The sequence below is a fragment of the Talpa occidentalis genome, unplaced genomic scaffold (genome assembly GCF_014898055.3).
Source record: "Talpa occidentalis isolate TD23 unplaced genomic scaffold, MPIMG_talOcc4v2.1 talOcc4.2, whole genome shotgun sequence".
NCBI classification, from domain to species: domain Eukaryota; kingdom Metazoa; phylum Chordata; class Mammalia; order Eulipotyphla; family Talpidae; genus Talpa; species Talpa occidentalis.
In genome coordinates this window covers 11,176,189-11,198,073 of record NW_023602073.1, presented here as the reverse complement: position 1 = coordinate 11,198,073, position 21,885 = coordinate 11,176,189, and the positions used below count along the sequence as shown (strand labels likewise).

General features: G+C 40.4%; 1 long non-coding RNA gene across 2 annotated transcripts in view; it reads right to left on the bottom strand.

Moving 5' to 3' along the window:
* The window catches only part of LOC119251684 (uncharacterized), a 352,458-nt gene that overhangs the window by 266,026 nt on the left and 64,547 nt on the right, over positions 1 to 21,885 (bottom strand). For both annotated transcript variants that reach the window (XR_008552996.1, XR_005126568.2), the window contains exon 3: positions 13,825 to 13,947. This is a non-coding gene — a long non-coding RNA (uncharacterized LOC119251684). The remainder of the gene's footprint in view (positions 1 to 13,824; positions 13,948 to 21,885) is intronic.

The following is a 21,885-nucleotide window of genomic DNA, read 5'->3' as shown; positions in this document are numbered from 1 at the left end:
GGATGAAAGTTGAGCAACAAGCCTCTCCCTTCATTTGATGAATGAAGTGAGCAGTAGCTTTGAGTCTCTTTGACATGAGAAAAATTTGATCATCGTTCTGATGAGTTAACCACAGATGTTCCTCTAAATTCCTTTCTTGACATATTGCCCATCACTGGTCTCATTGGGCTGCATAGGTAAGGATCATGTTCAAATATGTGGTGTTTTCAGGCATATTTGTCCAGTTCTGTGGCATTTCAAGAGCCACCTTATTAGCAGAAATGTCACCCACTCAGTGTGGCTCAGTATTATAAACTCACACTCCCATACTTTTCACTCTATGAATGATGTCCAAACCCATCCTGTCAGAAACACTTTCCACCAGATATCAACTATACAGCTGGCAATTCCAGGATACAAAGGAATCCTCCACTTGTCTACATGATAAAAATGCTGTTAAAATTTTAAAGTACTGGATTTTTGCCTCTATGTGTAAAGTATTAAATATAGGAAGTGAAGAAGAGAGGAAAGAGAAAGAACACAAGGAAGAAGAGAGAAAATAAGAAAAACAGAAAATAACTAAAAGGGTATATTTAAACCCAATCACAGTGATGATTACATTAAGTACAACAGATCTAAACATTCCAATTACAAGAGCATCTAAAGAAAAGCAAAAGTAACATCATACTTAATTGTGAAAGTCTTGGGGCTTTCATCTAAATTCACCTACTTTAAATTAGTAAGTTGTTCATAGAAAGTTTTTATAAGAAAATGATCTAACAGGGCCTCCCTGGTGGCGCAAGGGGTTAAGACGCAACCTATGAAGCTGTTCACAGCCACTACAGCATGAGTTCAAGCCCCAGCCAAGGAGCTACCTACATGGCACAGCAGACCTCGCTTGCCTCCTGTCTCGCCCGCTGCTCCCCTCAGCAGTGTGTTTCAGTCAATCTGTCTGTTCTGTTCCCCACTCTGTCTCTGGTGAATCCTCTCATCCCCCACATCTCTGGCCTACACCCAGTTCTTGCATACACAAATAAATAAACCTTTAAAAAGAAAATGATCTAACAAGCCAAAAACTGAAAAAGCCTATCTTCAAAGCACCTAAGTACGAGTACTTAGAACATATAATGAGCTCAGAGAAAATCAGAGGCCAACAGAAAATGAGACAGAAGATACAAATATGTATTTTCCAAAGAGAAATACATGTGGTCAATAATACAAGGGCAGATGCACAAGCTCATTAATTATTCAAGAATGCAAATTAAAGCTAAGAGAAACTACATTATGCTCACCACAACACCAAAGGTAAATGAGTCAGGATGTTAAATAATAGGAATATTTATTCACTACTCATGAGTGCTGGTTATTTCTTAGAAAAGAAGTCAGCAGCATCTCGTAAAGTGGAATACGTGCAGACCTCGTAACTCAGGCATCCACTCGCTCTGTGTCCCAAGACACATGTGCAAGCATGTTTGCAGCACTTAATATTATTTGCAAAGACCAAAGCTGCAAACACCCTGCCTTAGGTGAGCTTCTCTCGAAAACAACACTGTGGTTACAGGCATACCTCGTTTTACTGTGCTGCACTTGACTGCACCACGCAGATGTTACTTTTAGGAATTGAAGGTCTGTGGCAACCAACCACATTAAGCAAGTTCATCAACTCCATTTTTCTAACTAGCTCGCTTTGTGTTTCTGTGCCACATGTAATAAAGGTATGCACATATTTTAAGACAATGCTATCGCACACTTAATAGACTACAGTAGAGTGGACACATAACTTGGGTTTCCCAATATTGGGAAAACCAAGAAATGTGACTCACTTTATTGTGATACTAGCTTGATGGTGGTAGCCTGGAACCAACCTAAATTGTAATATCTCCAAGGTGTGTCTGTATTTAACAGGAAAAATAGATGTGAAAACTGGTAGAGATGTGGAGAAATAATACATGGAAGGAACAGCAGTCAAGAGGGTATATTTTCCAACCAGTCATGGAATATCTTCTAAGGGGGAAACTATAGGAAATGGAAATATCAGAAGGAACTGAAGTATTTATACACCAATATCCAAGATGAACTGTTTGAGAGCCATTCCCAAAGGCAGTTTCTTGCCTGCCCAGTGTGTATTGGCCCCACAGCTTTTTGTGGGTAGAACACGGTGGGGAGCAGGGTGGAGAACCCTCAGGCATAGATGCAGATAACAGCATATGGAGGTTGGTGAGAACTGGCAGAAAGATTCAAGGTCATGGCTAAGTACAGACAGAATCTACTGCACAACTAACACACTATGTCCATGGACAACAAATGGATACAAACAGTACATTCATACAAAGTAATACTATACAGGTAGTGAAAATAAATGTACTACAACACAAAATAAATACTGTTAGCAAAAGTGAGTGGTGATAGAAAAAATACAGTGCAATCCCATTTATTTAAAGACTTAAAACATACAAAATAAAGTAATCGTTGTTTAGACATACCCGTATGGTGGTAGAAACTCAAGAAGATGAATCGTGAGTTATTTTAAATGTATTTAGAATGTGTTTATAATATAAAAAAAAATAACTTTTATTTTAAAAGACAAATTTAAACTGAAAAGGGAAAAAATTGTATCTGGGGCACAGTGGGACAGCAGGAGAGGAAAAATAAGATGAGTTCTGCTCTATTAAGCTGGATGATGGATGCAACAGAGGCAATTTCTCACTCGCTTTTACAAAATGATAGGTACACTTTTTATGTATAAAATATTTCAAAAATAAAGGGCTGAATTAAAAGATGCCAAATTGTTCACATATCTGGAAAAATGGATTTCTTTTGTTCCTTTTACTTTTCCGTATTTTTCTATAATAAACATACAATCCTTTTATATTACTAAAATAATTTGAAGTCGGTCACATCCACATAAACCCCTTTATTTCCAAGCCCTGAATCTACTAACTTACATACATAACCACCCAAGAAAAAGAGAGAAATCAGGTAGTTGATTCCCTGTTGTAGTTATAACTTATACAGAGATCCCTGCTTTGCTAATTCAGCTACAAATTTATATTTGCCCACCGGCATTGAAGCCCCCCAAATGTAGGCCAATTCTAAAATAAATCTTCCGGTGGGCAATTAAAAACTTAATAAAAATTGAAAGGAAGAGAGAATCAGAACACTACAGGTTAAATCCTATTATAACAAATTTCATCTGATTGTTTCTATTCTCTCATGAAGCGATCCTGAGTTGGATTCAGGCTATATCAAATATCGCTTGAGATAATTGAAGTATTTAAAATATATTTACAGTATATTAAGAGTCAATGTATTTATAATAATCACAATGGCAATTTTTACTTTTTTTTTATTAAAGATTTATTTATTTATGGGGTATAGGCCAGAGGTGGGGTGGGCGGTGAGAGGATTCACCAGAGACAAGAGTGGGAACAGAACAAGCGGATTGACTGAAATACACTGCTGAGGGGAGCAGCGGGCAAGACAGGAGAGGTCTACAGCGCCATGTGGGTGGCTCCCTGGCCGGCCCGGGATCAAAGGGGATCGAACACGTGCTGCAGAGGCTGCAGATTGCTTCATAGTGCAGTGCTTAACCCATTGCACCACCAGGGAGGCCCCCGATTTTTATTTTGGAAGAAAAAACTGAAATGGAAGGGAAAAAACTGCCTAACTGCTGAATATGAAAATAACGAAGGTCCAAGATGCTTGAAATAATCAACCTGCATATTCATCAAATGCCTGTGTGTTTTGTCAAACCCTAAGAGCTAGAATCATTTATGCTACTCTCAGAAGTTACATCACACAGTATCAGTTCCACCATTTGAATGTAAATTTAAAATCAATATCAATCATACGATCTATGCTGAAACAGCCTAAATTTTCTTCAAGTATTGCAAAAACCTACTACTGTGTTCACTCCCAAAGAGTGGTACCCTAAAATCCATGTGCCCATCCTATTAGCAGAATCGTGTTTTGATGATGCTCTAGTTACTATGCCTTCCTAGAAGAGTCCAAAGTCATTAAGGTTCATGTATTCATAATCTGAGTGGCCCAAGTGAATAGGCTGGAGGGCCCACGAGCACTTAAGAGTCGGTTAGGGGGGCCTCCCAGGTGGCGCAGCGGTTGAGCGCTGGGTTGCAAAGCTGCCCGCAGCCTCTGGGGCGCGGGTTCAATCCCTGGCTGCTCCCCGGCCACCAGAGGAGGGTCCCACATGGCGCAGCAGACCTCTTCTGCCGCCCCGCTGCTCCCCTCAGCAGTGTACTTCGGTCCTTCTGTCTGTCCTCCTCCCAGCTCTGGCTCTGGTGAATTCTCTCACCCTCCTGTGCTTCTGACTGTACCCAGTGCTTGTATGTATGTATAAATAAATAAATAAATAAATAAATAAATAAATAAATAAATAAATAAATAAATAAATCTTTAGGGAAAAAAAAGAGTCGGTTAGAGGGCCTCCCCTGGTGGCGCAGTGGTTGAGCACTGGGCTACAAAGCTGTCTGCAGCCCCTGCAGTGCTACTTTGTTTTCAGGTTCAGTGCCTGGCGAGTGTCCCACATGGCACGCAGACCTCTCCTGCCGTGCCCGCTGCTCGCCTCAGCAGTGTGTTTCGTTGTTCTGCCTGTTCTGTTCCCCGCTCTAGCTCTGGTGAATTCTCTCACCCTCCCACGCTTCTGACTGTACCCAGTGCTTGTATAAATAAATAAATCTTAAAAAAAAAAAAAAGAGTCAGTTAGGAAGAAAAGTGCCTGCTCAAATAGCTTTTGCTGAGCAACAGACTCGAATCTGCATTGTGATTTTAGATAAACTTTAACTGAAGAAGCTGGCATTAGCTCCTGCCAACCCAAACTGCAAATCTGCCCTTGCAAGTTCTAGCCTTGACCCCTGACACCCCTATTCCGTGTACCCTGTCCTTTTTTCCTGACTGTGATTGTGTATTATAAAGGTTGTACAGGAATAGATGAGTGGATCAAGAAGCTGTGGTATATATACACAATGGAATACTATTCAGCAATCAAAAATGATAAACTCCTGCTATTTGCAGCAACATGGATGGAGCTAGAAGGGATTATGCTCAGTCAAATAAGTCAGAAGGAAAAGGGAAAATATCAGATGGTTTCACTTATAAGAAGAATATAGAGGAAAACCAAATAAAGGATCAGGGGAAAAATAATTTTTTTTAAATGCAACAAAACAAAAATAAACAGACAACTATAAATCAGAGACATTCTTCAGGGGAGGGGGAGGGAGAGGGATAGGAACAGGGGTGGGAGGAATACAGGGGACTATGGTCATGGTGTACGGGTAAACTGTTGGTGGAAATTCTAGGGGGACTACACCTGAGAAAAGAAAGCAAACACTGGGCCTCCCCTGGTGGTGCAGCAGTTGAGCGCTGGGCTGAGAAGCTGCCTGCAGCCTCTGCAGCGCCAGTTCGATCCCAGGCCACTGGCAAGGGTCCCACATGGCACAGCAGACCTCTTCTGACTCACTCACTGCTCCCCTCAGCAGTGCATTTAGTCAGTCTGCCTGTTCTGCTCCCTGCTCTGGCTCTGGTGAATTCTCTCACCCTCCCGCGCTTCTAACTGTACCCAGTGCTTGTATAGATAGATAGATAGATAGATAGATAGATAGATAGATAGATAGATAGATAGATAGATAGATAGATAATTTAAAAAAAAAAAAAGAAAGCAAACACTGTAAAAAAAAAAAAAGGAAAAAAATGAACAATGATGTAAAATTTTTTAATAAAGTGATAATCACTTGTTAAAAAAAACACAAAAGCTGTACATGAATGCCCGTGCACTATAAAGATTTCTCAGCCCAGGGCTCTCTAAACCAAACTAAGGAGCAATATAACAGGCTTTGCCCCAAAGAGTTTCTAGAGAACAAAAGAACATGGGAAAAGGGAAGACACCTTCAAATTCTGTGGCACAACAGTCTGCACTTGCTAACTATTATCACCTATAAAATTCAACATGTACATGACACTATGAACCTGAATTCAGAAAAAATCCAGCCACAGGGACTGAAGATGAAGACAATCACAAAAATACCCAGTGTATTTTTTTCCTGCAGCTTTTTACTAAGCTTTGTTCCATGTGTTAATTTTTGTTTAATAAAAGCAAAATATTTTCTGGTTTTCCAATATAAAAAATCAACTTCAAAGGAGCTTTGCAAGTACCATAATGTAGTATTGTGAGCAGACATTTTCAAAGGGCTTTTCAAGCCCCTCCAGATCACTAATCTCTTATCTGGCAACCCTGAGCAGAAAACATTTAAACAGTCCATAAACAATCATTATCTTTAAACAGCTTCCTTAAAAACAAAAATCCCTGGGTAGCATAGATTTGATTTCATTTTTACTTCCCTCATACACTACCTCAGAACTTCTCAATCTTTCTGATTAAAAAAAAAAAATCTTTTATTAAAAAAAAGGTAGAACAGGTATTACAACAGATTCTGTAAAAATTCACCTCTTGAAAATGGTTGTAAAATAAAATCTATCTTTGAATTTGGAGAAAAGGCAGAAACAATAAAAGGATATAAGCTTAAACGAGGAAGAATCTTTACATAATCATTTACTCTTCTATTTTAATTAAACTTGAATTCCAAATGATGCTGAGTTTATTAACAAGATAATTCTTTATAAGTCACTACTGAGCAGGTTCCATAAGAATTTTATGGTTTGTCAATATCAAATGGTAGAGAGTAATCTAAGAATTTAGTGAGTCAATAAAATAAAAGGCAATCACAATACACCCACATAGTCACCTGAGAACACCTTTGCAGACTGGAGGGGGGTTAGGGGAGTGTTTCAAGTTACCAGCAACATGACCAATTAAAGCAAAAGCTTCAGCTCTGAAAATTCCATTTGCTCTTCAGTCTACCTCATGCCCTCCCACAATCAGCAAATCCCTCCCTTATACACAGTGTGTATTTCAAGAGGTGAAATTAGAATGTTAAAGCTAGAAAATACTCACAGATTACATAATTGAAATAAATTTTTAATCACCAAAATTTCTATTTACTAGAGAAGTGTTTACCCCAGCTAGCTCTATTTCCAGTGTGCTGTTCATTTATTTTTAAAGATTTATTCATTTATGAATACAAGAACTGGGGTACAGGCCAGAGGTGGGGGGCACTGAGAGGATTCACCAGAGACAGAGTGGGGAACAGAACAGGCAGACTGACTGAAGTACACTGCTGAGGGGAGCAGCGGGCGAGTCAGGAGAGGTCTGCTGCACCATATGGGTAGCTCCCTGGCCGGGGATTGAACTCGTGCTGCAGAGGCTGCAGATAGCTTCATAGTGCTGTGTTTAACCCCTTGCGCCACCAGGGAGGCCCTCCAGTGTGCTGTTTATAAGGCAGCCCCACTTCCAGGCTTTCTGAAAGCCCTTATGTGAAAGCACCAGGTAAGGATTCTACACTTTCAGTGTCCTGAAAAACCATCAAGCTAGGGAAATCATAAATGAGTAAATGTGTGAGTGAGTGCATGTGGCATGTGTGTAGATGGTGAAGCGATCTGGAGGAGGAAGCATAGTACATGGGAGGAAATTGTTCCCAATTCAACGTGAGAAATTTGGAAATCCAGGAGGCAAGCCAAGCTGGTATAAAGTATCACTTAAGTGAGGTGTCTGAAAACACTTATCCTAGAATTCCCCATAGACTTGTGCAAAGTATAACTTCAAGATGGCAGGAATAGAACAATCAGAGAATTCTATTTCTAACAAATATTATTTTAATTCAATAGTTACCCAAAAAGGAAAGCTAATCAAGTAGCATAACTCAACATTCTGATAGGTTATACTGCAGAATATGTTAGACCGGGAAATAGCTCTGCATGGCTTTCTCCTCAGAAATGACACTGATACTGACTTTTCCCCTTCAATAGAGAAACTTGGCTTCCAAAGACTTCCAAAGACCAGAACATGCAGTCCCTAATTCAGAGCTTCCCTCTCTCTTCTACACCCCAGTGGAAGACAGCCAAACCCACTGCAGGGCAGGGTTTCCTAGTGCCAAGTTTGGGGTTTGGATCCCACGCTAGTTTGGGGAATGAGCCTGTGGGGGGTTCAGTTTTAAGATGGCCATGGTTTTGAAAATGGACCAACAAGTCTAGTTTGAAAGGCCAGCATCCTGAAGGGAATATATGTGGGCAAAAGATGGCATCATTAATGAATAGAGACCTTCTTCATTTATTGAGACCTTTGTTTCACTCATTCATTGAGACCTTTGTTAGACATTCTTTCATCAAGACCTTCACTTCAGAGAGACTCATTGAGACCTTCATATCTGGTCTCCTCCTCTTCAAACCACCACCTTACTGTCTCCTCCTGATCACCTGACCATAGCTCCTGCCTCTAGCTCTGCTTCCACATCATCTGCTGATAGATGGCACTGATTAGTGCCCAGTGCCTCTGAAAGAGCTGTACACTGGTGCCTGATCCTCTGGCATCGCCTCTCCAAGAGCTGTCTACCGCTGGCCATGCCCTGCATCGCTAAGCTGTAACACTGGTGCCTGGTCCTCCACATCACCAATGCGGTGTCTACTGTGTCCACTGAAAACCAGTGCTCAATGGCACGGCTGACCTGCTGCAAGCAGAACCACCTTGTGACCACCTCCAGCTGCCACCATGAGTTGGGTCCTGGGCCACAACTGACCAGTGTGCCCCCAGCTCCAGGCTCTTATCAAAGGGACAACAGCACCTTGCACAAGCAGCATTTGGCTTGGACTGCTGGGTACTGTGGACACTATCTGCAGTAATGCAGCTGCCATTGGTGACCTTAAAAACTCCTTTTTCCCAATTCCCCCTTTGTTAATAAACTCTGCTGTTGTTACACTCTGAGTCTGAGTCATGTCTTGCAGTTGTAAACACAGAGGTGAGGACCCACAATCCATGACATCCCCCAGATTTGCATGGTTTCAAAATCACCTTCTCTGATTATGTGAATGATTCCCACTGCATGAGCACTAACAACAGTCTGGCAACTTCTGCAACCATGTACACAACCACCACAGCCTCCTTCACACATGGCTGTTGCTTATGCTGAAAACTCAGCAGTGGCATCTACATTTTTTCTAAGATAATTATCCCTCTAGTAGAGTCACAGAAAGGTCATGCAGAAAAACCAAATGTAGAGGCACAGAGGGTTGAATAAGCCATTGTCCGCTTTGAAACCAGAGGGCTGCATTCATGAAGAAACCCAAGTAAGAACTACATTAGAACAAAAGCATAAAATTCAGAAGTCAAAAGTAGTGGAAAACCCACTTACAATCTTAAAACTGCAATTTCTATGCTTGCCATCATTTTGGAGGTGTCCTTTACAACATAAAAATGTGGAGATAATAGATATTTAAGAGAGCAATACTTTGATAGAAGGAATACTTTGCTTCGTTTTGGTTTTCAGTTCTTTTTTGTTTCCCCCCAACAACTCCTGAACATTTAAAATGCCTTTGGAGAAGCAGGATATCCTGCTTATTTGAAAATTTTCTAAAGTGAATGGGAGATAAAGGAACTTATTAAGTACTTCACTTTATGCTTTGGCCAAAGACATAAATCACAGTAAAAGGATAGTCTTTTTTTAACATACAGCTGTCAATATAGTTTTAGGTTTTTTTTAAATATTTTTTTTAATTATTTATTTATTTATTTTGTTATTTATTATTTTATACAAGCACTGGGTACAGTCAGAAGTGTGGATGGGTAAGAGAATTTACCAGAGCCAGAGCGGGGAGCAGAGCAGGCAGAAGGACCAAAGTACACTGCTGAGGGGAGCAGCGGGCAGCAGGAGAGGTCTGCGCGCCATGTGGGACCTTCCTCCAGTAGCCGGGGAGCAGCTGGGGATCGAACTGGAGCTGCAGAGGCTGTGGGCAGCTTCGCAACCCAGCGCTCAACCGCTGCACCACCGGAGAGGTCCTATATAGTTTTATTAAACAGTTTTGCATAAAGACCATACATGATCTTTTATAACAATCCTGTAAGGTAGGTGTGACTGCTCTATTAGATAGATGAGAATTCTACAGTTCAATGCAGAAGGTACCTGCTCAGTTTAAGGCTGGCCAGTATTTCTTGAACATCTTTGATAAATTTGGGTCATTTTTTGGCATTCTGAGTCCCACTATCCCAACACAGAACTTGGAAATCCAATTCTGGGCCCCTCTGGTGGCGCAAGGAGTTAAGCAAAGCACTGTAAAGCTATCTGCTGCCTCTGCAGCACAAGTTCGATCCCCGCTCAGGGAGGTAACCCACATGGCACAGCAGACCTCTCCTGTCTTGCCCACTGCTCCCCTCAGCAGTGTATTTTAGTGGATCCGCCTGTTCTGCTCCCCACTCCCTCTGGTGAATCATCTCACCATCCGCACCTCTGGCCTGTACCCCAGTTCTTGTATGCATAAATAAATAAATCTTAAAAAAGAAAACCCAATTCTCCAGCTTCCATTGTCACAAGGAGGACTTTGGCACCACCAACTACATTGACTCTTGAGCAGTTTGTGGAAAATGAGAGTCACAGGAGATTCACTTGAGAGAGAACGCTAGATGCTAATATAGACTCAATTTGCTTTTACTGGTCAGGATGGCAAGAGGTATCTTGCTTAGGGTTCAACCTTGGTGGCAAGACTGACTTCCTAAGGCAGAGAAGTACTATTGCTGACAGCAGTTGCAATAAAGCACATTCCCTGACAACAGTGCAAACCATAACATCTAGTGCTCCACAGAGCAGTGCAGGGCGAAGAGCTTCCTCGCTCAGCCAGCCAGGTCTCTGATCTGGTTTTGGACATTGTTCCTGAAAATATCACTATGTGCTTAGTTCTTCAGCCCTCCCATAAACTTCCCAATGCCCTTTCAGTAAACTTCATTTTGCTTAAAGTTTATTTTTGGTGCTTGCAATTAGGGACCCTGGCTCATTTAGTGAGGATGTCACCCAGCACTTTCTCTTGGGGAATTTTTCTCTGGACAAGCAAACTTTAGGCTGAGTCCTTACAGATGCTTCAGCCTCAACCAAACAAAACTCTGGAGGAAGTGCAATGAGCTCTCCTGTCTTCGCAGCGCAAAAGTCCTTTGGTAGAAAATAAGACCAATGAGTCTTGAATGGAGTGAACAGAGCACCGAGCCCAGTGCTCAAGAACATGTTAGGACATGTTCCACCACTGACCTGCAGATTAGAAAAAGAAATTCTTTTTTTTTTTAATTTATTTATTTATGCAAGCTCTGGAGTATAGGCCAGAGGCGCGGGAGGGTGAGAGAATTCGCCAGAGGCAGAGCGGGGGGCAGAACAGGCAGACTAACTGAAATACACTGCTGAGGGGAGCAACAGGCAAGAAGGAGAGGTCTGCCGCACCATGTGGGTATCTCCCTGGCCGGCCAGGAATCGAACCTGCATTGCAGAGGCTGCAGACAGCTTCACAGCACTGCACTCAACCTGCTGCTCCACTAGGGAGGCCCGGAAAAAGGAATTCTTATTAAACAAAAACAAAACTAAATCTAAGCAACACCTTCAAAGATTTTCCCCTGGGATGTTTCAGAGTGATACCATTTAAGCCTCCAGCTATGGGAAGGACTTTAAAACATGTAAAATGAGTGCTATTATTTCCCATTTATCTTTTCTTTTCCATGCTGTAATATTCCTAGATTCCTCAACTGGCCGAGCAGTAGCTCAGCCCTAACAGTCTACTTGTGAACACAATGATCTGGACTGAGAAATCAAGGGTTTGAGCCTTAATGCTAGACTCACTACATCCATGTTTTTAGAGCATTTATTTATATTACTGGAAAGTGTGCCCAAATCCATTAAATACAAAAGAATATGCTTCCCACTATATTTCACAGAATTATTATAAGGCTCAAATGACTAAAGAGGCATGGGAACTCTATACCACACCAGGTATTGTTAGTAGGCAGTAATTGTAATGGTGATCATGGCTATTATTGCTATACCGTGGTCTCCAAAAGGATAAACAGGAATGTCAGAAAGCTGCAGCTGCCAACATCCCTAAATGTGTACATGTGCTCAGAACTGAATATAGTATTTTAAAAATAGTTTGTCATCACTGGCCTCCCTGGTGGCACAAGGGGTTAAGACATAGCACTTTGAAGCTGTTCGCAGCCTCGACAGCACGAGTTCTATTCCCAACCTGGGAGCTACCCACATGGCGCAGCAGACCTTTCCTGACTCGCCCGCTGCTCCCCTCAGCAGTGTATCTCTGTCAGGCTGCCTGTTCTGTGCCCCACCCTGTCTCTGGTGAATCCTCTCACCCTCTGTTCCTCTGGCCTTTACCCCAGTTCTTGTATGCATAAATAAATAAATCTTTAAAAAAAGTTTGTCACAAAAAAAGAAACAGTAATTGTATAAGGTGATGGGTGTTAACTAAATGTATTGTGATCATCAGTTTGCAATACATGCACATATCAAATCTTTATATTGTTCACCTTAAATTGATACAATATTACACAAGTTTCCCCAACACCCCACTCTCTGAAAATAAAATGTGATTCTTTTTGGTATAACTTGGTACATTACTTTTTAGGTCTGAGAATGCTATTATTATTAATTTATATGGAAAAATTTTGAGAGTTCCCAGGTCCCAAAAATAGCCCACTAAATCATACTAAATAGGAACATTCTACTTTTAGGTAGCAGGGGAAATTTGCGTGACAAATATATCTCAATAATGCTGTAAAAAAACAAACTCAGCAATGGTCAAACTTGTAACACGATGCTCTAATCTTTTCTGAGCCTCCTCACTAAAGAGCAGTTTTTAATGAAATGTCAGAAATTATTAAAAATATATGGTCTGATTATAATAATATTTGGGTTTGTTAAGAATTTTCCATGAGTCAGATATTCTGCTAAGTGCTAATAAATATTTTTAAATAAGTAAATAAAATGTTTAAAGTAATTTGATCCATGCCAGGTGATCTATCATCATTTATCTTTCTAATTCTAAACTATCTCAGGGTAACTTGGCATGAATATCTTGGCTCCCAGGATTCTGACTTCAAATGAACTCACACTCCTAAAAACATAAATAAATAAATTACAGTATAATACATTATTATAAGAGGTAAACCATCATCTTCAGAAGTACACAGACTTCATCGAAGTCATCTCTTATCCCTAGAATCTAGTACCATGATCTGAAATACAGTAATCAAGAAGTAAAATTTTGATGGCTGCTTGCATGTTTTCCACCATATTTCACATAAATATTATATACGAGAGACCATAGAGCACAGAGGATATGAAAATAAATATCCTATTGTAAAATAAAAATAAATACAAATGTAAAGCAAAATTAAAATACAGGAATAAATATTTTGATTATAAATAGTGGTAACTAGCATGTGTGAGCACATCTACACCTGAATTAACTCAGGCAGTAACTAAGGCAGAAGACTATGAAAGGAGGTAAGGTAAGATGTCACAGAAGAGTAGTAAGATTTTAAGGATGATTTGGCCATTACCATTAAAACAAGGTAACGTTTACCTTCTTCATCTGCATCTAGCCAAATAATTCTCCAATTTGAATATTAATGATAAGTTACAAAGTGAACTTTTAGAAACCAGCCTAATTTGGCCATCTATGCAATCAAATACATGATAACCAAATTTGCAACGTTTCATTTAATCTTGAGTTTATCTGAGCAGAGAATAGGATGAAGATGATAGGTTGAAAATATGATTAAATGAAATTACTTCTTTACCCCATATCTTCTCTAATTGACACAGGCCACACTGCAATCCCCACAGCAACGATTCTGGGGCTCACAGGATTTAGAAACAAACGTCAAAGATCTGCCTAAGCCATCCCTGCTATACATGGAAATCCATCACATTGGGCAAAGAAATAGTAATAACTTACATGACTTTCCACAGCCCACCTCTGAAGTACAATCCAGTACAACTTTCCCATTCAGACTGTGAGAAAAGCAATTTTGATCCGAAGTCAAAGAGGTGGGCATGAGTTTCCAGATAGCAAAACGTTCTGTAAGTTAAAAGAGAAAGTTGAGCCAACACTTGAAAGTGGAAGTAGAAGAAAGCATTAGTAGTGACAGCAATACTCAGACACTGTCAGGAAGAGCTGTTCCAAGAACTGCTGAATCCATTAAATTGATGCCCAACTATTAAAGTACATTCAGAACTTAAGTCGATCATGTTCTGATCTTCCCTTACATTTTAACTGCGCAGATGACCATGTAAATGAGTTTTGCATCCTAGAGTGGGGCCTCCCTGATGGCACAAGGGGTTTAAGCACAGCACTATGAAGCCATCTGAGTTCAATGCCCAGACGGCCAGGAAGCCACCCACATGGCGCAGCAGACCCCTCCTGTCTAGTCCGCTGCTCCCCTCAGCAGTGTATTTCAGTAGATCTGCCTGTTCTGCTCCCCACTCTGTCTCTGGTGAATCCTCTCACCTCCCAGCACCTCTGGCCTGTACCCCAGTTCTTGTAGGCACAAATAAATAAAATTTTTAAAAAATACTTTTAAAAAATATATCTTAGAGTAAACACAACTGGAAAGCATGAGAATAGGTCCATTAGGGAAGAAAATGTGGGTAATGAGATTCCTTGGCCTGCAAGGAGAGGGCATCACAGAAGTGCATGCAGCAAGTGAGGCATAGCTTTAAAATAAGCAGTGTTCTCTTTCTCCGTTCTAATCTTCAGCCTTCCTATTTCTGCATCCTGACATCATGCCTTTAAAAAATAAAAAACCTAGTGTTATACTCTTGACTCATACTTGTTATCTATGATATCCCTATATTACATTTTGCTTAACTTACATAAAGCTTCATTTGCCATTTGGCAATCTTTTGATGTGCTTTCTTCCTGTTTACTCTGCCCTTCACTGTTCTTTGTATATTGTATTTATGTGAATGTAGGTGTGTGTATAAAATTACTACATTACATGCATATGCAAACACTCTAAACTGAATCTTACTCGAGTAATGGTAAAACATACTCTAGGAAAACCCAATGATAAGTACCAGATCTGCAGACCACCGAACTGAAACATATTTATTACTTTGACATCTATATTTTCGCAATTACAATTGTTTTCAAACATCAACTCTTCTTACTACTCCAAAGTCATTATTTCTTACCATCAATATAGTTTTAAGCTTCATAAAAGATCCATCTGTAAGTCACAGGCGCCCATATCTGCAAATCAACATCACCCATAGGCCATCTAGTTCTAAAAATAACCTCAGTTAATATTTATTTTATTCTTCAGTTTAAGTGGTAGAGAAGCAAAGATACGATACTCAGAACCCAAACTCTGCAATCTGCAGAAAAATAATTTTATATCCATACAATTGCTTCCTGCCAGTGGACTGCAGGAGTGTAGCCTTGGGAATTTAAATGACCGATTTACCCAGGGAAAGAAAGCTTATTTTTAGTAAGTGGAGGAAAAAATGTTGATTTAATTTATTTTACTGCCTGTGAATCTACTTTGGAAAGGAGAAGCAGAGTTTGATTAATTAGATTAGTAAATTCAGTAAGTTGTTTATTCAGTTGGGTGAATCAATGTTTCCCTGAATTTATTTTATGCTTTCAAATCTATCCAGTAGGTAAGCCAAAGCCTTTCTATCCCACAGCTCTTTCAAATATCTTTTCATATGTTAATTTGATCTTTTTGTGATTGGAAGCAGACATATTTCACAGTCTCCCCTTCTCTTACTCCATCCCAGCCCCCACCCCACCCTAGCATATGGATAATTCCCATGTAGATGATAGAAAAGTATATATAATAGAAAATTGACTGCTCTATTCCTATTTTTTATGCTTCTCAGTTTTTGCACTTTTTCCTTTCCTGCTGACTTTCATTGTAAATCCTTTTTTCCATCCAGTATCAAAATCTCAGAAGAAATTAGGAGCTGCCTCTACTAATGCAGAAATGTCTTTATTAATGAAAGGGTATTTTAAGTTTACAAGAAAACAATTGTTGGAGCAAACTGTTTTACTCTTTTTAAAAGTTGCTAAATTTCTCAAATTTTTGCTAATTCTTCTTTCTTCATTCTTTTAATGACCTGTCTTTCTTAGGAAGTTCCTTTCATCTGACTTGCTACACAAATCATTCCTGATTCATTTGTTAGTGAGATTTAGAGGACAGCTGTGCAAACAAAGTACTTGCCTATGAAAGCCTGGGAAAATTGGGGAAGATAATCAAATTAAAATTCCAGCTATACATACTTTTAACACAGTGCAATTTTGATATTTTATATTTTAAACACATTAAGATAGAAAGGACAAAATCTGCAGCATTACAGACTACTTTTTTCCCAATTGTGACCTGGATGATATGTTCAGGAGAAAAAGTTATTAATTCAGCAATAAATCAAAAGGATGTTTCTAGAAGAGATTATTTTTAATTAAAAAAACCTGAACATCCAAGAGATTAGAAGCTAAGAGGCTAGCAGTTGGCAACTGGGGTGCATGGGAGATTATTTGGCTCAACTTGACAAACAAAAAATATGAAGGTTGGTGACCAGGACATAAGAATGACAATCACCACACCATTTATTTCTGCCATTTATTTTCAACTCAAGGTGAAAAAGGAAGGGCTTTTATTCAACGGTTGCAAAAAATACCTTCTACAAGGAAGCTGACATCTCTCTAGTTCTCTAAAAATGAAAAATATATATATATATATGGGATCCCATTCTTCTCAGACTAGAGGCAGATGGACTGGTCTTGATATTGGAAAGCAGGGGCCTCCCTGGTGGCCTAGGGATTAAGTCTCAGCACTATACCACTAAGGCCTGAGTTCAATCCGCAGCCAGGGAGCTGCCCACATGATGCAGCAGACCTCTCCTGTGTCACCGGCTCTGCCCTTGTAACAGGGGGGTCCCCAGGAAAGGGGGAGGTTCCAGGTTTCCTGCCCCACCCAAGGGAGGGTGGAGCTGAGCAGGGAGAGAAGAAACTGCAGAGGAGACTGAGGAAGGATGCAGGATGGAGCCAGAAGGAGACCTGGAAGAGGCACATGGAGCCTAGAGACACGTGAAGAAACTGCAATTGTCTTTTGGTCGTGGACTGGGTGACACAGATGTGGGTGAGACCCGTGGGGAGGGGACAATGGCAGTTTTTAATCTTGATTTTGATTTTATTCTTTTCCTTCTGGGCTTGTCTGGTTGTTTCTGACCCTTTTCTGTGGGTCCCCACTGGAAGATGCTTTAGACTGTGGCAGGCTTTGGGGCCTTGCTCTGGGCCAATCCCATTTGGATGGACTTTTACTCACGAGGGGACGGGTCACTTTGGGTGCTTGATTTAGAAACTAGATTCTTTGCCTTACCTGTGTTGTTTCCTAATTGCATTAAAGTTCCTTCCCATTAAAGTCTCATGTTTTGTGTTAATGAGGTGGAAGGCAGAACCCTATATAGAATAGGCAAGTTTGTTGGGTTTGGGCTGCCCCTCTCCCTGCCCTGTAACACCCTCAGCAGTGTATTTCATTCAGTCTGCCTGTTCTGCACTCCACTCTGTTTCAGGTGAATCCTCTCACCCTCCACACCTCTAACCTACACCCCGGTTCTTCTATACAAAAAAATAAAAAAATTTAAAAAAGAAATTGGAAAACAGAAAAATCAAAATTGGGGTATATTCACTTTTCTCAGATCAAACCATTGATTTAGATTTTTTTTTTATTCCACTGAAAAGAGTGCCTACCTCATAGATAATTGCATTTTCCATTTGAAGGAAGAGCAGCCTCTTCTTACCAGCTCCCTTCCTCCCTGGCCCAAAACCCCACCTCCAATCAGTCACAAATCCAATGGAGAATCTACCTTCTAAGTATTTTCAACACCAGTTACTTTTCTGCATTCCTACAACTGGGATATTGTTATCTCCCCACCAGATGATGGCAGCCTCCTCAGAGGCACATCTTCAAGTTCCTCTCACCCATCCATTCTTCGCATCCCAACCATACAAATCTTTCTAGAAAGCATATCTATTGGCATTAGAAAGAATTTCAAACACCTGGATCAGGCTGTCAGCATGATCAGGCTCTCTATAGAGTCCCAGCCTGGTTTCTTGGCTCCCACCTCACACTCCACAGTACAGCCAGGCTAAACCCCATCCCCTCCCCACCCCACCCCCACATATCCTCCCTCTGTCTCCCACCCTGGACTTGGGCACACACCCCTGTAACCTGCTGCAACAGACTCCCAGTCGCAGACCTCCCTATGCCTCCCTCTCCTCATTCCTTTGACCTTAAGTCTCGCTCCTCATCAAGTCTCAGATTAGATATCACCTTCTCCAAAAAGTCTCCCCCTATGTCTGGGTTAGATAAGCCACCTGCAGTCTCCATGCACCCCATACTTGCAGTCAGAGCAGTTCGCATTCTACCCTCCAATACCGTGATTATTTATATCTCTGTATCTCCCTCAAAGGCAAATTCTATGAAGAAGAGGATCAAGTTCAGCATCAAATCCCCTATGCCAATGCCTCGCACGGTGCCTGACACTTCATTAGTGCTCAAAATAAATATCTATTTAATGAATTAACTGATTCATTCATTAGTGAGATTGTTTTCACCCTAATAGTTCCAGAGAACTCCATGGTAAACATTGTTCTAGAAATGGACAGCAAAGAGGGTCCCATTATAAAAGGTTTCCTAAAATGTATCCTGTAAAAGGAGCACCTGGTAGGTGTTCAACTGACATCTGTTACTGGCTAAAGGAATGACCAGGGCAATGAGGCTACAATGGATATAACACAGTGGGGTTTTTATCAAGACTACTTGCCAGACACTGAAAAAGGAGCCAGAACATAAAATCCAGTTATGACACTCACACCAGTGCTGAGCCCAAGTAGTGTTCTCAGCCACCAAGTGCAAGATGACCAAGATTCTATATTGTCATTGTTCACTGTTGCTTCTGTTTTATCAGTACTACCGACGGCTACTCTTTGACACCAGCCCCATCGAAAGCCAATTAAGAAAGGACAGTGCTGGGAGTCTCCCTGGTGGCGCAAGGGGTTAAAGACGCAGTACTATGATGCTGTCCACAGCCACTGCAGCACAAGTTCGATCCCTGGCCAGGGAGGTGACCCACATGTCACAGCAGACCTCTCCTGCCTTGCTGGCTGCTCCTCTCAGCAGTGTATTTCTGTAGATCTTCCTGTTCTGCTCCCCACTCTGTCTCTGATGAATCCTCTCACCCCCTGCATCTCTGGCCTGTACCCCAGCTCTTGCATGCATAAATAAATCTTTAAAAAAATAAATAAAAATAAGAAAGGACAGTACTGATGACACAACAACTCTCCATGTCAAAACATGAACATGAGAAACACTTCGTTCACCTTGAAGACCCAAATAAATAAACTTAGATTCAAAAGGGTCTCCCACTTTCTATGATAATTCTGTGAAATTTGACAGTAATCCTGACCTAACTAAATTTTGGTTAAGCTTCCCTTATAATTTGTTGGAGTGTGATGAAATAACTGCTCTGGCCAACAACAGTTCCTATTTGTTATTTATTCTAGGCAAGAACTGAGATGTGTGTGTAGATATTTACTAGTTAAAATTAAAAAAACAAAAAACACTGTGGGTCAGAACCTGCTTGCATCTACTCAAAGCCAACCACAGAAAGTCCAAGTTATTCTGCATGAAAGATTAAACACCCTTACAGGGTCTCTCCATACCCACCTCTCCATACCCATACCCAGCCTCTCCAGCTCATCCCCAGCCATTGCTGGCCCTCACTGCACTACTCCAGGTATGCTACTCAGACATCTGCAAACCTTCCTCTGTGCTTTGCACAGGCTAGTCCCCCTAGTTGGAATGTTGCCATTCCAGTCCTATCCCTCACCCCATCCTTGCACCTGGCACATATTCCACACACCCCCAAGCAGAATCATTTAGCCCCTCCTCTGTCCTTCCTTTTATTACCCCATCAGATAATGCAATTACTATTCATGTATCTATCTTCCCTAAAATGTTTAGAGCTGCTTACAAGCAGTTGCTTACATCTTATTCATACTTATATCCTTGGTGCATAAAATAATACCTAGCACAGAGTAGCTAATGAATAATGATTTAATAGATGAAGGACTCCATCTCTGCCCACAACTGAGGCCATACAATAATCGGACAATAATCTGACTGAATCTGACTGTAAAATCCACCCACCATGATTCTCTATTTCATAAACATCAGCAGAACATTAAAAATGTAATGACTACAATTTACTTGCTCTGTATACTTAGGGTAGGTTCCAAGGCTAATTGTCATAATGACAAACAAAGGGCTCAGTCCTGGACAATATAACCTTGAATTGCTCCAACATGACCAGGATTTGGAGACAATTCAAAAAAGAATGTTAGCCCTTTTAAGTGACACTATCTGATTTTTTAATATTTGCTCAGCAACTATTTGCTGAATACCAGCAATATGCTTGACTTATTTTGGTAGTAAAAGGACAAAAGAGATATGTTAGGAAAGATCTCTGACCTTAATTTTAGAGTTATTTAGTCTGGTAAACAAACCAAGGCAACGATAAAGCACACCTTAGAAATGGCCTATGAGTGGTTTCGTCAAGGGATTATTGGAACTTACAAGAGAATGAAGACAAGTTTTTGGTTTTATGATCTTTTATTGTATATTTCTAGCAGGATGGTAAATGTTGTCCAAGATGATAATGTTGGCTCCTTTTAAGTCAAGGTTTGCAGAGTTTGTTTGGCTGTGATTCTTTCAACAGCAATTCAGGAGTTGTTGAGTTAAGGTGTCTCTACCACAAGGAGAAATTCTTCCCATGCTAGGCAGTCTATTGATGAGGGGAAATAGTTTAAATGCAATAAACTCCAAGAAGAAATTCTAATCCAAAACTCAAGTCTTGCCAAAAGGAATTTAATGAGGACTAGCCACTTCCATCCCCAAAGCCAATTATTTACATATAGTAATATTTTTCTACTCCCATTTCTCACCAACTCTACATGCCTTGATACACACTTGAAAGCTCCAGGTCTCTCTCTCTCTCTGCCTTAAATGGTGTGACCCATAGTGCATCCATTTGAAATCTAGAAAACTCAAATCTCCTATTATGTCACATGCAACCTCAAAAGTCCACCTTTCTATGGGGATCATACAAATATCCAGTGCAATAAGCCAAGTGTAGTAAAGATAACTTTTGATATTTCAAACAAAAGACTCATTTCCAAGAGTACTGGGGTGAATCCACCATTTGCAACTGCATGAAAAATATCTTACTTGGATGTGAATACATGGATTTTTTTCTTGGGGTGAGCTTCCATTGTTTTCAAGAAATTCTCAGAGGGGCCTGTGAGACACACACACTCACTTCCAACTAAATGGAATCCTGCTAGTTTCAGTGAAGAAAGATATTGTACACAAATATGACAAAATTTCCAATTATCTAATGAAATGTCAAAATCTTTTCTGATGCCTTTTAATATAAAATAAAATGAAAAGATCTACCTTTGCAGGTGAGAGCCGGCACACCAAGGTCCTACAAGAAGAGGCAGCAAGGGAGCCCCCAAATAATTGATGCCTGAAAACTAACATCGGAAAACAATATTAAGGACCAAATATCTCATTGCAAGAACTGACTAGGATAATATATGCCTAATGATAAGTGGATATGACATTGTGTGAAGAGAAGAGTTTGTAATTTTTTAAAAAAAATTAAATAGATACGGTTAAAATAGACCTTTACCTACAAAATCAATTATAAAGACAGAGGATATCTCAAAATAGAAATGTATATATGAAGAGTCCATTTAGAACTTGTCCTGCATTTTGGTGTGACATAACTCGTGGTGATTTATTTGCTTTCATTGTTGTAGTTCTCTGACATCCTTTGCTGAATGAATCCAGATGGAAATGTCTCTTTTCTGGTTCTCTGATATTTGCTACTGTAGTTTCCATCTGTGGTGCTAAGATCCATCCCTTATTTTATCTTGGACATCAAGCAA